Here is a 19288-nt window from a genome sequence, read left to right on the forward strand (position 1 = left end):
TAACTCGGATTAATCGGGACCGCGGCCGATCCGGGTTATCGAAAATCCGGGTTAGCCGGAGAAAATGGTAAAAATGAATAAAATACGGTATACTTACAGATAAACTCCGTTATAATTGAAATAACATGAAATATATATGCACAGTACACATCTAAATTACGTATAAATTATGCCTTTATCAATCCTACATAATGCTTCTAGTTTCTTTTCCATTGTCACTATAACATTTTTACGTTTTGCTGCCATTACGTAGACAAAAAACACGGAAACACAAAATCTGAATAGATTTACGAACGATTACAGAACAGAAGCTAACAATACGACTGTACTACACACAATACGGTCTCAATCGCAACGATGTTATGTTATCTAATAACAGTGAAGACTAAGACCATTGTTTAAAAAAAATTTAATAGTCTTTTAGTCTTTTTTAAACTATGCTAAGACAGTTTGAAATAAATTAAGGGATACTGCAGGTGCCTGTTATTTCCGATAACAAGACAATGAACGTCGTGTGCCATGAGTCATTTTTACTATCGTATATGTAGTTCAAATTACACAAATACCCATTATCTCTCAAATATTATATTACATACACTTTTATTGTTGAAATGTTTGTCTGATAAAAATCGGTCTAGGTTAGCCGAAGTTCCAGGTTATCGAGGGCCGACTTATCGGGGTTCCACTGTACTAACATATTGTCGAACCGATGGGATTTTCTACATCTCTAATTCAGGAATGAATTTAATTCACCGTAAGAAGATCTTGCCGTTAAAATTTCTCTGTCGATTGAATTCACAAAACCTTGAATCTCCAGCCGCATCAGCTTTCTTTTAATGAAAATAATTGATTCGATTTTGTTTATCCAATCGACGCTTTTAAGATTTTAAGTGGTATTTCGAAAAAACAACGATTTGTGGAATTAAAAAAATAACAAATTATTTGAATCGTTAAAATTTGAAGTAAAATAATTGACGCATGACGAATAAATGTTATAAAAAAGAGCGCAGGCAAAATGTATATTATAAGAAACGTGATGAAAAACATTTCTGCATACATACGCAAATTTATATATCGCCGTGTCCTTCGGGCATATCATCACTTTTTCACTGTCAGCCTCAAAGCAATTTCATTTATTTTATTACCGAATCATACATCTTCATTAGGATTAAATCTGCGTAAAACGTGCCTTGAATAAAAAAGCAGTTGGCGCTCGTTTTCGTCCAAGTATCGCCGGTTGCTTCGACGTTTTTCACATTGAAAAATCTCTTCCTGTCAGAAAGCGAGTGGCAGGGCAAAGGACCAGTGTAGTTTATTTTTGAAAATTAGCTAGTTACGTGTTGTCCTTTGTTTATTAGGGATGCGCAGAACTTTGATGCCTGAAGGGTTGTTATAAGTAATAAAATTAATTTTTTTTTGGAATATACAGTGAGGCAGATAAACAACTTATTAGAAATATCTCGAGAACTAAAGACAACAGGATCATGAAAATTGGAATGAAGGAGTTTTAAACATTGATCTATTTAATGAAAATATTTTTACACAAATACACCCTGTATATTTTTATATTTTTGGATTCTCCTCGATGCCTTTTCTGAAAATATTATGTTTTGTAATGTTATATAGGGTAGTTTAAAAGATAATAATTACGTTTTTTTATTAATTTCGTAGCAACTTTAACATCTTGTAGAATTGTAGTTATTTGACATCAAAAACTCTATTTATGTTCAAATGATTTTTGATATAGTCTACTATTGTTAAAAATTGTTACTATAGCTAAATGCTGAATTTTAGTATACAGGGTGAGTCGGGAAACTCGGAATGAGTATTTTCTAAGTTTTCTTAAATAGAACACCCTGTATTTTAGTATTGTAATGAAATGATATTTTATGGTACTTTTTTATGTCTTAAGCATTTCCTATACTTAACTGCTTTTATTTGTGCTTAATTGTTAATCGCACCAACAATCTTAACTACGTAGTTATTTTGATGGCTCAACCATAATTGGTAATTTAAGGATCGGTCTAGATTACTATGTATTTATTTTCGAAAAAGTATTTGTGACTGAATATTTTCACGGCCAACCTAATAAAATATCACGTATTTATTGTTGCAATTAATATTTGGCTTGAATCACCAACAACTCACAAACTAAAGCAGTTAGGTATAGGGAATGCTTAAGAAATAAAAAAGTATCATAAAATATCATTTCATTGCAATACTAAAATAAGGGTGTTCCATTTAAGAAAACTTAGACAATACTCATTCCGAGTTTCAACCAACCCGGTATACTGAAATGAAAAATTTAGCTATACTAACAATTCTTTACAATAGTAGACTATTATATTATATTAAAAATCATTTAAACATAAAGAGAGTGTTTGATGTCAAACTACTACAATTCTACAGGGTGTGAATATTGCTACGAAATTAAGAAAAAAAAAACGTAATTATCTTTTAAACTACCCTGTATATCATTACAAAACCTTATATTTTAACAACGAAGACATCGAGGAGAATAAAAAAATGTAAAAATATACAGGGTGTCCCATTAAAAAAACGAAGTTATAAGCAACTTCTGGTATAGCCGGCAGTAGGAAATAGATGAAAATATTTTCATTATAGATTACTCTTCAAAATCCCTTTATTCAAATTTTCACGATTCTCTTACCTTTCTGAGCCTTATGAGCCACACTTTGAAAATCTTTCTACGTATCATTTACAGTAGAATCAGAGATAAATGTGAAGAAGACCAGGATGAAACACAATTTGGCTTCAGAAATGGACTGGGAACCCGGGACGCACTCTTTGCACTAAATGTATTATTGCAGAAATGCCGAAATCAAAGGAAAGACGTCTTTGCTGTATTTATTGACTATGAGAAGGCCTTTGATCGAGTATAACATCACAAATTAATTAATAATTAAAATATGAAAGGATAAATGAGTTGATAGTCAGGATGTACGAATCATAGAAAAATTATACTGGCGTCAAACAGCGACAGCCTGCATAAATGGAAAATCAACAGAAATATGCAAAATACAAAGAGGTGTCAGACAGGGTTGTATACTGTCCCCACTGTTATTCAATTTATATTCAGATATAATATTTAAGGAAGCGCTGCATAATTTGGAATAGGGTGTGAAAGTTAATGGAATTCTGATAAATACAATCAGATATGTAGACGATACAGTTATTTTTAAGTGATGATATGAATGGCTTACAACACCTTTTAAATGCCATTGACACCGTGAGAAGAGAGTTTGGCCTAAACATAAACTGTTCAAAAACAAAATACATAGTATTTAGCCGTTTGGCCCATGAAGATTCACGGTTATATGTTGACGGTCACATAATTCAAAGAGCCTACCCAGTTTTAAATATCTTGGTTGCCATTATACTGAACAACTACATCTACATAAAGAGATAAAATGTACAATTGAGATAGCCCGCACGACATTTTTAAAAATGGGGTCATTCTTCTCTAATGATAACTTACAACTTCAACTTCGGAAGCGCATGATTAAATGTTACATTTGGTCAGTCCTCTTGTATGGTGTCGAAGCATGGATATTAAAATTATCCACCACTAATCGTTTGGAGGCCTTTGAAATGTGGCTGCACAGACGTATACTTAACATACTATGGACGGCTATGCTGACAAATGTGGCAGTCCTTAAGAGAGCAAATGCTGCCCACGAACTGCTTGATAACATCAAATATAGAAAGATGGCCTATTTTGGACACGTAGTAAGGGGAGACCGGTATAATATTCTTCAACTTATTATGATGGGTATAAAATCTAAGGACGCAGAGGAATTGGTAGAAAGCAGGCCTCTTGGTTGAAGAATATCCAGGAATGGACAGGAATAAAGAAAGCAGAGCACCTATTTAGAATAGCTCGAGACAGAGACAATGGGTGCGTTCACCAGACCAGTGCGCTACGTCAGCTCTCTGAAACTGTTTAAGATTTTTCGGGTGAACGTCATGTCAATTTAGGCTAAACTTCAACGTGTTGACGAAGCGGTCGCCATTTTATTGAACGTAGTATTTGTATCGCTTCAATATTGAACGTGTTTAAGAAATATATTGTAATGGCGCGATTATTTGAAAATATTTATTTTACAATGGTTTTAATCATAAAGTAATTGAAACTTAGGAGATACATAATTGTATATGCTCACGAAATTGTAAATCTGTGTAAAGGAACAACATAATTACGTGATAATTATTATTTATTTATGGTGGGTCGTCCAATGGTTCTGCTCTGCCAAGTCCAGCACAGCCAGTAGCACCAAAAATTATTTCTTGTTCATTTCATTATCAAACATCAATAAAGGTAAATAGTATATTATCCATTTTTGAATTAAATTTGTTTAAGATATACGTCCAATTTATCGTTGAACGATAAGTATAATAAATCAACAAAAACAACGAATCTCGTTTTAGGTTAGGTTCATACATAGAACAGGTGGGATTGGTGGGAACACAAAAAAAAACTAACTAAAGTGTCAAACGGAAAAATACCATTCACCAGACTAAACGTAGTTTAGACAAGGCGGAAACGGCGGGTTCGTTGGGAAAAATATTCCCATGAGATATTTTTACATAATCATATTCGTGACACATCCCAGAATAAGGTTCAAGAAGTCGCCCACGAGAAAAGTGGGACAATTTTTTTTAACAATTTTTTTTTAATCAAATTGTAAAAATCATTATTTTTGGCCCGGACTAATTTTTTTTAGGTTTTTTGGACCATTCTGGACAAAAAAGGTCTCTTATAATTTTTCTCTAAAGTTGATCTTTTTCGAGTTATAAGCAAGTTAAAATTCGAAAAACGCGAAAATAGCCATTTTTAAGACTTAACTCGATCAAAAATTATTATTTTGAAAGTCAGAAAGTGACTAAATCAAAGTTTAAAGTTTCCGTTACATGATCCTGAAGAAATCAGTGTCATTAATTTACTACTAAACTGTTATTTTTAATTAATAACAATGAGTGGTTACATCGTATTGACGCTGCTGTAAATGTGAGTGCGAGTAAGATGCACAATTGGACTGCTGGAATGGCTTCTCTCTCGCACTCAGCATTTACAGCCCCGCACACGTGCATGGCGCTTATTATTGTTACTTAAAAATAACAGCTTAGTAATAAAATAATGACAAAAATTTCTTCAGGATCTTGTAGGAGGGGCTTTAAACTTTAATTTAGTCATATATTGACTTAATAATAATAACTTTTAACCGAGTTATTAAGCCTTGAAAATCGCCATTTTTCGTTTTTTTCAATTTTAAATTGCTTATAAGTCGAAAACGATCAACTTTAGAGAAAAATTATAAGAGACCTTTTTTGTCCAGAATGGTCCAAAAAATTAAAGAAAAAATTGTTCGGGCCAAAAATATTGATTCTTGCAATTTGATTAAAAAAAAATTGTTAAAAAAAAATTGGCCCACTTTTCACGTGGGCGACTTCTTGAACCTTTTTCTGGGATATCTCGCGAATGTGATTATGCAAAAAAATTTCATGGGAATATTTTTCCCTTCGAACCCGCCGTTTTCGCCTTGTCTAGTTTTAAAGCGCTGCAACATAGCTGTTTAGTTGAAACTTAAACCGATTATTTCTGGTGAACGCAGCCAATTTCGCCATGTTAATCGCCAACGTCAAGGGGACTTGATAGGTTACGTTAAAAAGAAGTTACCTTTCTCGAAATATTTCTACTAGGCCCTTTATCTGGGCCTAAAATCGATTTGAATATATGGTGAAGGTGCATTCAGGTTCATTTGCGTGGTTAAAAGTTAAATATTTGATGATTTTGACAAATATTCTGTATATTTTTATATGTGGAATGAAACCGCAACCGGAAGAGGCTCACAAGACAGTTCTTTATAATAAATCAGTTGAAAGGTGATGCAAAGAATAAAAAGCAGTAGGTAACTATTTACCACGATATGTGAAAAAGTCAAAATCGCAACACGAGTATGTGTTTGGCATTAATGAGGTTTATTCAGAGTATACAGCCAGCTACAGGAATTCCTTGTGGATTTTTAGTATTATGTTCTCTGTTTTACATTTTAAAAATTCAATTAAATGAATTCTAAAATGCACGATATGTTCTACAGCAACACGCTTATATTAAAAAATCATGTTAGAGATCAACCAAAGATATGGCTTTCAATATAAAAATAGAACAGGAAATATATAATTTTCTAACTGTTTTAAACACCTATTTTTAAGGTAAGCATCATCATTACTCATAATTAGCACTTTTACAAACTCAGAAACAGGCACAGGTTTTCATAAACATTTCAAAGAAATACTATCTCATTTATCAGGTAACGAAACAAGAATCACGCGATCAGCTCAAAGTGAACCTATAATATGGAATAAAATAATTTACAACACATTTACTAGTTCCTACAGTGGTATAGTTAGAGGTAGATTAAATTGTTCCTTTTAAAGATTCGATTCGTTGAAAATAAATCCTGATGTCTACTTCTTTCCTTGAATATCATTTAATTTTAATGTATTTAACGTATGTATACTTTATCGGAAAGAATTTAAAGCAGATATTCACTTAACACGGTTGGAAGTGAGAGAAACATATTTAATACGGCATAGCGAAATTAGGCCTTCGAAATATCTTATGGAAAATATAATAGTGAAAATAACTCAAGAGGAGAAGTTCAATATTGTTGCCAAACTTGCTTTTATTTGACCTGTCATCTTTGTTAGCTTTTGAAAATTTGCTAAGACATCCAAAGGGCCTAGCCGGGTAAGATGATGAAAACTGCCCCCAACTCGATTCGAATTCCATATAGGTCACCGTTTAGCATATATAGTGAAACTCACTTTCTTGAAATTTTTAGCCCCCTAGGTGGTCATGTGACCCACCTAGAGCATCATTAGGGTTTTATGTTTTTATTTTTTATCTCAGCCGTATCGAGAACTAGCGAAAAACTTTAAATAAAAAAGTTGTAAGCTTTAAAAAGTTCTGACCGATTTTTTTTTTAATTTTTGGCGGGAAATTTAAATTTTAGAACGATTTTAAAACTTTAAATGAGTATAAAAATCCCGTTTTACCTTAAATTTTTTCAAATGTTTAAAATTGGTGAAACGCACCTTAAAAAATAAAAAAACCGCATTTTTTCGGTTTTTTTTTTCGTTTTTTGATACAATTTTATACAAGTTTTTCAAAAAAGGTAACACTGTCACTAGAATAGGTAAAAAACTGAAAAATAATTGGGGTTTGCTTAATAAAATTTTTTTGTAACGCCATCCATTTTCAAGACACAGACCGTTAAAGAAAACAAAATTTTACATATTTTTTACGATTTTGTCGAAACTACTGGCAACATTGTAATAAATCTTGACGGGTTTTAAGAGGTAGTTATTGTGCATGTTTTGACATAAAATTGAGGATTTGATATTCATCCTTGGCGCGCATAGGGGTAATGGTCTGAACTTTTCAAACAAAAAAAAGATAGTACGCCACTGACATATTTCAAATTAACATTCAAACATCAGGACGAACAAGGAATTCAAACATCATTTTTGAATTCCTTGTTTACTTTGCGATAAAAAACTATCTTCTCATTTTTTCATAGGACGCTCCGTTTTGCTGAAAAAAATATCAGTATTCGAATTAGTTTTTATAAAGGATGTACGAGTTTATGTAGATGTAGAAACTACTAGAAGTTCGAATACTTTGTAAGGTTTAAGATGTTTTATTTTTTGAATAAAAATGGCGCGTCGTATGAAAAATAGGAAGATAAATTTTTTGTCACAAATTGAACGAGGAATTCAAAAACGATTGCTAATTTGAAATATGTCAGTGGCTACTATCTTTTTTCTTTAAAAAGTTCAGACCATTACTCCTATGCGCGCCAATGATAAAAATAAAATTCTTAATTGTATGTCAAAAAACGCACAACTACCTCTTATAACTCGCCAGTTTTTATTACAATGTTGCCAGCAGTTTCGGCAAAATCGTAAAAAATGTGTAAAATTTTGTTTTCTTCAACGCCCTGTATGTTGAAAATAGATGGCATTGCAAAAAAATTTTATTAATCAAAACCCAATTATTTTTCAGTTTTTTGCCTATTCCAGTGACGGTGTTACCTTTTTTGAAAAATATGTATAAAATTGTATCAAAAAACGAAAAAAATGCGGTTTTTAATTTTTAAAGGTGCGTTTCACCAATTTTAAAATTTTTAAAAAATTTAAGGTGAAATATTATGTAAAAATACACGTTATATATTTTTTTCGTGAAATGAATGTCTTAGTTATTTTTTATACTCATTTAAAATTTTAAAATCGTTCTCAAACTTAAATTTCCCGCCATAAATTAAAAAAAAATTGGACAGAACTTTTAAAGCTTACAACTTTTTTATTTGAAGTTTTTCGCTAGTTCTCAATGCGGCTGAGATAAAAAATAAAATCAAAAACACCCTAATTAGGCTCTAGATGGATCACATGACCACCTAGGTGGCTCAAAATTTCAGAAAGTAGTTATTATATATGCTAAACGGTGACCTATATAGAATTCGAATCGAGTTGGGGACAGTTTTCATCATTTTACCCGGCTAGGCCCTTTGGGCGAATAGGGAACTTGCACATCTTTGTTTTATGATATAATAATGTTGTTTCGTCTAAAAATAAGATTTTCAAAATTTCACTCCTCAAAACCTCATAATAACTTAGAAGTACAAATTTAAAATTTTCTGTGGCGTAATATCATAATATTTTGTAATGGCATTTCTCTTGTCTGATATAAAAATTATATACCATTTTGTTTACTTTGTATTGGAAATTGGATAGTATTGAAAAGTATGGAAAACAAAAGTAAATACTATACGTGTTGTTTAGTACCATTGCGTTAAAGTACAGCCGTTAAAACCCCCAATAAAATATTTATTAGATTACCAGTCGATAAGGAACGGCGTTTAATAAGAGGTTACACACATGTTGAAAGGGCATTAAACACATTTAGTTCATTGTCAACGTCTTTATGTATGTGAAAATAATTTTAATGTAAGTATTTAATGTCTGTTTGTAACGGTTTGCCACGTTACAGAATCATTTTTGGACTCTTTAATTATTTTTATAATTATTTTCTTTTGATCGCTTAAATAAATTTCTCTAATTTGCTCGTAATTTCCATTTATAACTATTATTTTCTTTTGCATTTTAAAAATATTTATTTTATGACGTCATTCCTGAACACACTTAAAACTACCTGTTAGTTTCTTGGGTTGGTATCGGTGAATATTCTTTTGTGTTCTGAGAGGTTGACGTCGTACTCGAGGAAGAAAGGAGAAGACACTTGGCTGCTGGCTGTCGAATTGGTTAGGCAAATGGCGGGTTAATAATTAAAAAATTAGATTACTTTTAATTAAATATCTATAGTGCAATTTTAAAGTGAAAAGTTACCACAAATTATTTTTGGAATAAGGATTGAAGTACCATCAATGGAATCGGAATAAAAATCACCCGCCATTTGAAAGAAATATGTGAAGTCGTAGCCTTTGAAAATCTAGAGAAACCCTATGACAGCCACAGTTAAGTCACTATGGGAATATGTCAAATTGGGAACAAGCTATTGGAGTGTTCCAGTTCCATTTTCGTATTGGCACCTGGGCCTACAGGAGGCATGGGGTGGCACCATCCTGGTGCTCATTTTCGGGGATGCAACCGCAGCCTCTTTAGGAGTCGTTTGGGTTTGTTTTGGGAACAGTTAGTGTTGTGCCTTGAGTAACTATTATGATTCATATCACAGACATTTAGTTAATGCATTATGTTTATTCATTATTTTAAAGTACATTTTCGCGCCACGTAATATTCATATCAGATCTTTTGTAGCTGGAATATTGTATGCGCTAAGTACTCATTTTTACGGCGTTTAGCGGTTTTTTATTCTTGTATTAATATACGACATATGACAGAAGCTCGAAACAAGTGATAATCGTTGAAAAGTCCTATATTCGCACTCTACACATTTAAGTGTTTGACAATATTACAGAAGACAAGGTCGGCCAATGATTGTACAGGGTGTCCCAGACTAATTTAGCCACGCTATATCTCTTAAACGAATAGAGATTTTCGAATGGGACAAAAAGTGATATATTCTACTTGTAATACACTTTAATATGGAGTACACAAAAATCCTCCCCTAAATATTCATCCCTTAGTTACAACCCCTAACTTTAATTTTTTTAATAGCACTCTGTATATTTTTTTATAGTTTTGGATGTGGTCTTTTATCGTCTATTCAACACATTTTTTGAAAATAAAATCGGTTCGTAAATATCCAAGAATCTATCAGTTTATTTTTGTTAATTGTGTGTCCCAGACTAATTAATCCAGGCTATATTTCTTAAACGAAAAGAGATTTTTGAATGGGACAAAAGCTGATCTATTCCATTTGTAATACACTTTCATATGGCTTAGAAAAAATTCATCCCCTAAATATTCATCCCTAACTTACATGGTGCTATTTAAAAAAAAAGTTAGGGGTTGTAACTAGGGGATGGATATTTAGGGGATAATTTTCTTTCTAAGCCATATTAAAGTGTATTATAAATGCAATAGATCAGCCTATAAATATAGCCTGGATAAATTAGTCTGGGACACATAATTAACAAAACTGAACTGATATTTTCTTGCGTTATTTACGAACCGATTTTATTTTCAAAAAAGGTGTTGAATAGACGATAGAAGACCACATCCAAAACTATAAAAAAATATACAGGGTGCTATTAAAAAAATTTAAGTTAGAGGTTGTAACTAAGGGATGAATATTTAGGGGATGATTTTTTTCTACGCCGTATTAAAGTATATTACAAGTAGAATAGACCACTTTTTGTCCCATTCGAAAATCTCTATTCGTTTAGGACATATAGCGTGGCTAAATTAGTCTGGGACACCCTGTATATCGATGAAACGTATGCATATGTAGGCCACGCTACGTGAAGCATCTGGCAGATGACAGTGACGAGGGATTATTGAAACATATTTCAAAAGAAAACTGTTTGATTAGCATGCACGGCGATTGTGAAATATGTTTTATACCAAATACCTTTTTAGTTTTTAAATCAGGTTACAAATCGGGGAATTTTATGTAATGCTGTAGTTATAGGAAAATAGTTTATGGGAAAGCTAATTGATAATTTCATTATGTGAATTGTTTTTGACAGATATTTGGTATCACAAATTTATAGTCTGAAAATATAGAGTACAGTGTAGATAAAAAGCTTTATAAAGTGTATATACAGGGTGCGGTATTAGTGCGAAGAAGTCCAATTACTCATAAACAATCAGCCCTTTCAAATTATCCACGCCAGAATACACTCTAAACTGGAGCTGGATATTAGTGACACTCAATAAAATATGGGTTCCGCAATGGTATGGGTAGCAGGGAGGCATTATTATCCTTCAACGTGCTGACAGAGAGATGTTTGGATGTTAACCGTCCTCTTTACGTCTGTTTTATAGACTACAATAAAGCGTTTGATAAAGTAAAGCATGATCGACTCATGGAAATTCTAAAAACTAAAAACCTAGATGAAAGAGATTTATGACTAATAATACACCTCTATTACAATCAACGAGCAATAGTAAGAATTGAAAAAGAAACATCTGAAGAAATGTAAATAAAGAGAGGAGCCACACTGAAAAAAATATTGTACATAGTACCAATGAACGCCAATCATTGACTTTTTTTACATTGATTCAATGAAAATTTCGTTAATACTATAAACACGTAGTCATTAAGTAATGACCATATTCATTATTACAATGTAATTCTATTCATTAAACAATAATGAATAGAATCATTAATCCAATGAATCTTTTTATCTACCCAATGACTTTTTTCATAATACTAGTAATTTGTTCATTGTATATATGAAATTATACATCAGGATTATGCGGTTAAATTAATGAATATAAAACGTTGCACTAATGTATAGTGTTCTTTAAATTACGAACTCGTTTATTGAACCAATGTTTTCGTAACATTAAATCAATGTTTTCGACTTTGATTAATAACTCGATACATTGTTTTGATGTAACGCAATCATTGTATTAATGTAATATGCCTGAATCAATGATCAATTCATTGTAGCAATGATCTTGTACATAAACTGATACATTTCTTAAAACTCTATAAGTGTTTTTATTGGTGTAAAAAAATCACGTGACAACAGTTGCAGCCTCCTAGCAGACAGTCACCCTGCAGACTCTGAGGAGCGGTGTTTGGCACTAGTGATTTGGTTGATTTTTCTAAGGTATGTATATACATATATTTTTAACTGTATTTATAAATTATTTTGTTGGATTTCTATAAAAAAAGTTGTACTTCTATTTCCACTTTTGCAGGATGATATGAACTTTGGAGTGGCATTTGGAAATGGAAATGGACTTATTGATGGATGGGACAGCAATTTCGAAACAATTATCTCCTTTCTTCAGTGTGAAAGTCATATCAAGGATAAAACAAATAAATTTTTATTTGAAAAGATTACCCTTGAAGACATTACGGAATGTAAGTACTTATTTCATTATTCAATCCTGCATATCCAGTATTAATTAATTTTTGTTCTCTGTAAATTTTTTCAAAAGCTAATTCGACACATAGGTAAAAGAAAATGGGAACCATTTGAAAATATTTCTAAATGGTGTAATCTTATAAAAGATTAGTAAATTAAATCTTTAGGTGATTAAACCGTAAATAATTGAAAAATATTATTAACTCTTGCAGTCGGTAGTATCTATCAAAGTAAAAATAAACATCTCAATATCTAGCAATTTTTTCAGGATAAATTAAAATATTTCTATAAAAAAAGTGATACCCAAAAATACAACTATGTTCACTATTTAGATTTATTTTTTATAATAATTATTATAATAAATTGTAGATGGCTAACATGCAGTAATTCTTTGGGTTCTACATCGATATTTTGTACGAACTAATAAAATATACCATCAAAGATTTTCAGTAATCATTCTTACATCGGGAAAACTCAGCAAGAAGTCGAAGATCATATTCGATTTTTGAAATCAAAGAAAAATGCCATTCAACCATTTGCTTTTTGTATGGGTAGTGATAACTAATCCCAGAGAGATGTTGTGTTTATGGAGATCTTATTGTAGATGTATTTATTTTCACGATATCAGGTATACATTTTTTATATAATTTAAATATATTTTTATATAGTTTATAAGAAGAATCAATTTCTGTTATATTTAGTTATTCTGTTTTTTCCAAATTACATTATAAAAAGTTGTTTGTGTTAATTAAAAATATATGTTTTTTTTAATTTATAGGTAATACTTAACATTAGTTTGAGAATCGGCAAAAAATCGTTGCTTCAACCTATATTTGAAATATTTATGTAGATATTAAGTCGTCATTTTGTTTACTTATTAACTATTTGTATGTTATATACAAATATACATGAAGATGCCATTCACTGAACCAAAAAAGTACGTAAATATAATGAAAAAAACATTGATTCAAAAACGGGGAGCATTAATTTTCGTCCAATGATCAGTATCGTTGGTCCAATATAAGTAGATACATTAACTAATGCTTAAAAACATTAATTTTTAGGAATTAGTACGTTGGTTCAATGTACTTTCTAGTTAAGAATTAATGTACCGATTCATTGATTCAATGTACCGATCCATTGATTCAATGTACCGATACATTGATTCAATGTACCGATACATTGATTCTTAACTAGAAAGTACATTGAATGAACGTACCAATTCATAAAAATTAACGTTTTTGGGCATTAGTTAATATATCTACTTACATTGGACCAATGATACTGATCTTTGGACGAAAATTAATGCTCCCCGTTTTTGAATCAATGTTTTTTTCATTATATTTACGTACTTTTTTGGTTCAGTGCAGGCTAGGCTGCATACTATCACCTCTATTATTTAACGCTTATTCTGAAGAGGTAATGCGAGAACCTCTGGAAGATGAAACAGTCGGCATAAGAGTAAAGGGAGTCTTAGTTAACAACATCAGATATGCAGGTGTTACAGTAATAATAGCCGATAATTTACAAGACCTGCAAAGACTCATGAGTAAAATATTAAGGTGTAGTAGGGAGTACGGACTCTCTCTCAATATCAAAGAGATGAAGTTTATGAAAATTAGTAAAAACAACCATAATACTAACGAAATCTTGATAGTAGAGGGCCAGCAGATCGAAAGAGCAAATAAGTACACTTACCTAGGAACACTTATAACAGAAAATAATGACTACACTGCAGAAATCAAACTCAGAATCGAAAAAGCACGTTCTAATTTTATGAAAATGAAAAAGGTCCTATGTAGCAAAGATTTAACATTAGCTCCTAAAGTAAGCCTATCAAAATGTTATGTATACAGTGTACTATACTATGGAGTGGAATCATGGACGTTAAATGTAGAGACAATGAGACGACTTAACGCCTTTGAAATGTGGACCTATAGAAGAATTATGAGGGTTTCCTGGGTAGATAGAGTTACGAACCATGAAGTACTGAGAAGAATAGGTAAAGAGAAGGAAGTTGAACTTACAATTAAAGAAAGAAAGCTACAGTATTTCAGACATGTGATGCGGGGCGAGAAGTATGGCATCCTGCGACTCATAATGCAAGGAAAGATAGATGGCAGAAGTAGCATCGGCAGAAGACGAATTTCATGGTTGAAGAACCTGAGAGAATGGTTTGGATGCAGCTCAAAACAACTATTTGGAGCTACTGCCTCAAAAATTAAAATAGCTATGATGATTGCCAACCTCCGTGGTGGAGATGGCACCTGAAGAAGAAGAATCAGCCCTTTGCATCCACTGGTGGATATAGGCCTCCCCTATTTCCGTCCACTGTCTTCTGTCCTGGGAGCTTTGAATCCAATTTGTTGTCATTCTTTTAATATCGTCCGTCCATCGTGTGGGTGGCCTTCTTCTACTTGTTTTATCGGCCTTGATCTCCACTCGAACAACCTCTTTGTCCATCTCCCATCTGTCAGACGGGCCACATGACCGGCCCAGTTCCATTTAAGTTTAGCCAATTGTCATACAACATCTGTGACACCTGTTGTTAATCGTAGTTCTTCGTTTGTTATATGGTTCCACAATGACACACCAATCACCGACCTTTCCATCTTTTGAATCAGCATTGGTTAAAAACTTTCGGTTTCAAGCAGATTGGAAGATCTCTTTTGAACACGTCTCTTAGTTTACCTTATGCAGCCCAGGAGAGAATTTCTCTTCGTTTCAATTCGCATGTTTGATTGTCTCTCGTGATTCGTATTTCATGACCAAGATATTATATGTATACCCGCAAACGCCATTTCGCAGTTGTTAATGACAATGTTTTCACTGGGGATCAGGTTTATCATTAGCTTTTTCGTAGATATGTTAATTTTTAACCCAACCTGAGAGCAGAGTTCTTGAACGTTTGCAACATTATTCTAATATCCTTTAAATTTGTCTGCCAGTAGAACTACATCGTCTGTGAAACGCAAGTTTGTTAAATTTTGTCCAACTATATTTAAACCTTTCTCCCTCCACTCAAGCATTTTAAAGGCGTATTCCAGAAAGGTGATAAACAGCTTATAGGTGATATAGTATCGCCTTGCCGTACTCCTCTGCAAATTCGTATGGGATTGGTATTCTCGTGCAGCTTCACTACCATTGAGGCGTTTTTATAGATGTTGTATATTAGCTTAGTAGGTATATCGATAATCGATCATCGATACGACATGTAAGGCACCCAAGACTGCGTCCAGCTCAACGGTATCAAAGGTCTTATGGACAGTTATGTAAGTCCACAAATGCAAGGACAAGTGACCTATTGTACTCAATCGATTTTTCAATTACCGCTTTAACACTTTGAAGATGGTCATTTGTTCCGAATCTACTACGAAATCCGCCCTGTTCTATTGCTTGGTAAAAGTCCAATTTGTTTTCCAGTTTAGTGGTAATTATTCTTGTGAAAAGTTTATAGAAATGGCTCAGTAAACTAATTGGTCGGTAGTTTTCCAAATCAGCTGTATCCCCTTTTTTGTGGATTAGTATCACTAAGGTGTTTTACCATTTGTCTGGTATAGTGCTGTTATAAAACATAGATTAAACAGATCTCTTGTTTTCTTGAGTAAATAGTTACCACTGATGTTAACTGCATCGGCAACCACACAGTCTTCACCAGGGGACTTATTGTTTTTGGTTTTCTTTAAGGCTTGATTTATTTCGTCCAGGATGATATCCGGTAGTAGTTCAGATATTTGATTTACGATACCCTTTTTAGTTTTTAGTATATCTTGTTCAGCATACGAGTCTAAATTCAATTCTTTTTGGCTCTTATACTGTAGAGAGTAGAAGTCTTCAACTACTTTTAGGATATGTTCTCTATTTGTTGTAATACTTTCCTCTTTAGCCCTCGTCATTTGTTTTTTTGCTGCTTTCGAGTTTTTTACGTAGAACCTTCGTACTTTTGTTATTTTCTATTTTGTTTTTAATTTGCTTTTGATTGTATGTTCTAATGTCGCGTCTTGTAGCTTTTGAGATTTGCTTGTCGATTTCGTTAAGTTCTTCAACAGTCAAGTTCTTAGTTGAAGTTGAAGTACAATAGTAACGCCCCCAATATAGACATATGGACCGTATTTGTCAATTCTGTATGTCGTACCAACAGAACAGTTCATCCAGAATCTCCTCACCTCTAACAGTAGTTAAAAGATTTTGCATGTTTATATACCGTTGCCTTCGATTCCACATTTTCAATCACGCAACATCCTTCCTTCAGGAACGTGGAATATGTTGGCATTGCTTTAATACTCTGTGACTAAAGGAAAATTGAAAAGATGACGAAAAGAAAATAGTGTGTGCAAAATGAAAACATTTAACGGGAGTTTTGTGTCGCAGTTTTAATAGCTTCTGCTGAAATTTAGTGCCGCTTTAAAACTTCTACACAAAAATATATGTTGTAATAGGATTCGTACACGAAGGTTATTAAAAGAAGACAGCTAAGTGGTGACGTGAGCTCATGTCTTATTTAGGTGGTTATTTAGAAAATAGCTCATTAAACTCTGCTCTTCAATTTAGTCGTGGATAAACTATTTCAAAGTATCAACCAAAGAAGTGGATGCAGAATTGGAAAAGAAAAATTAAAAACACGCAATATTGATAGCCCAAAATAAAGATATACTACAAAGACTATTCACAGATTTAACAAAACAGCAAATTTATGCATTTAATGTGACTATCTCAACTCAAGGGCCAATCCAGAGTAAGAGAAGTGTAGGAAGGAGAAGAATCTCATGGTTGCATAACTTGAGGGTGAAGTGTTTTACATCTCTGCTCTAATGGGGGCAGGGATAGAACCAACTACTTAGATACTGGGGGTCAGAATGGGGCTAAAGAAGAAGAAGCAGACATGCAAACCTTCATGCGAACGGCAGCTCAATGGTTGTGCGGTGGCTAGGTCGTAGATTCGTTAAGGAGGGGGAGGGGTGTTAAGAAGACTAAACTACCATAACAAAATACAAAAGGGTACTTACTCAGACTAGAGGATCTTTCCACTATTTAACAAAAAAGGACGCCGTTCGAAACAAATCCTCTGGTTCACATATGGGTACTTACTGGACATATTCCGTACTTACGGGTACCAAATGGGGGGACATTCCTCTTGGATTCCTCTTTGGGGTTAAACTGGGCTACTTTTTCTCAAAACTGGCTTCTATGCCAAATTTTTTTTCTTCTACTCTAAAACTCATTTTATTTGTATTAGAACCTAGTTAATATTTTTCCAAGAAAGGTTACAGAAATAAAATGGTAGATACACTTACAAAAACGTTTATTTAAAACTTCAAACTCTTACTATGTTTATTCAAAACTTTACTCTAATTTTACTACAAAAAACAATATTTATTTTAACCTTTCAATACGAAGTTATTTATTACAAACATGACTACTAAGATACAAAACTTTTGACTGGTTTTAAACATTACAAACAAAACAATTACAATTAAGCTTGTTGGGCAGTATATGTCAAATAAAATTTGACCCACTTATTTCAACACAAAAATTCGACTTTGACAGATGTCATAAGTCGCTTACAAATTGTTTTACTTACAAACAATTTTCATCATGAAAGCACTATATCTTTATACAAATACTTAAACTTTTTACCAACAAACTTTAGTATATCCACTTGGAATTTAGCAAAATTAAAAATGTATCATACCTTTCTTTTAATGTCACACGGGTCACACAAAACAAAACAACAAGGTCCTTGACATGGGGCGTGGCGGGGATGGCTTTAATCTTCTATTTCAGGACAATGGGGACAAGACGAAACTTGGGGCCAAATCAGACATCTCTTCGGAAAATAGAGGACTTCAAACTAGAGAATCATATTGGTCCACACAGGGCACAGCAAACAAAGACTTCTATTTCAGGACAATGGGGACAAGACGAAACTTGGGGCCAAATCAGACATCTCTTCGGAAAATAGAGGACTTCAAACTAGAGGACCATATTGATCCACACAGGGCACAGCAAACAAAGAAACAGAAACCGCACTCTTCCTCTACCGGCATAACTAACTGCGTCACAAATACTGAATACTGGACTTTCACTTTATATATCCAAAATAATGTGGGTGAAATTTTCTACTAGTCTTCCATAATATTCACAGGACAGGTTGCAAATCCTTCACTTAGTTTAACATAACGACGACAGCCTCAAACCGGCAGAGGTACGGCTTCCGGATTTCCACGGAAATATCCTTACGTCTCGATGGTACTTGTAGAACTGATCTTCTCGGCTGCGAAATACTTCACCCGAGAACCTGTTGCGTATTTAAAAGAGCGATTTTCGCCCTTAATGCTGCAACTTTGCAAGATTCGGACGAAACCATTATTTTTTCAAGGGAAATACGGTACTTTGGACGAGTCCAAACATTTTTCTAAAGGGGAGTAGGGGTACTCATCCAACGTTACGCAATAATCAGTAACATTCTGCAATTTTCAAACAGGGACGGCTTTAAAACATTTAAAACAGAACACTGAATTAATAAATTGGGAAAGTTAGATACTTTTTTTGGGGATTAGGATATTAAATTAATGAATGATATTAATAATACATTATAGCGGAAAATCCATCTGCTATAAGGGAATGGTACGGATGCACATCGACCGAACTATTCAGAGCAGCAGCATCTAAGATCAGAATAGCCGTGATGATTGCCAACTTTTACTTACTTCCGTTGACCATACAACCCTTTAGAATTTTAG

Source organism: Diabrotica virgifera, chromosome 9 (assembly GCF_917563875.1).
Source record: "Diabrotica virgifera virgifera chromosome 9, PGI_DIABVI_V3a".
NCBI lineage: Eukaryota > Metazoa > Arthropoda > Insecta > Coleoptera > Chrysomelidae > Diabrotica > Diabrotica virgifera.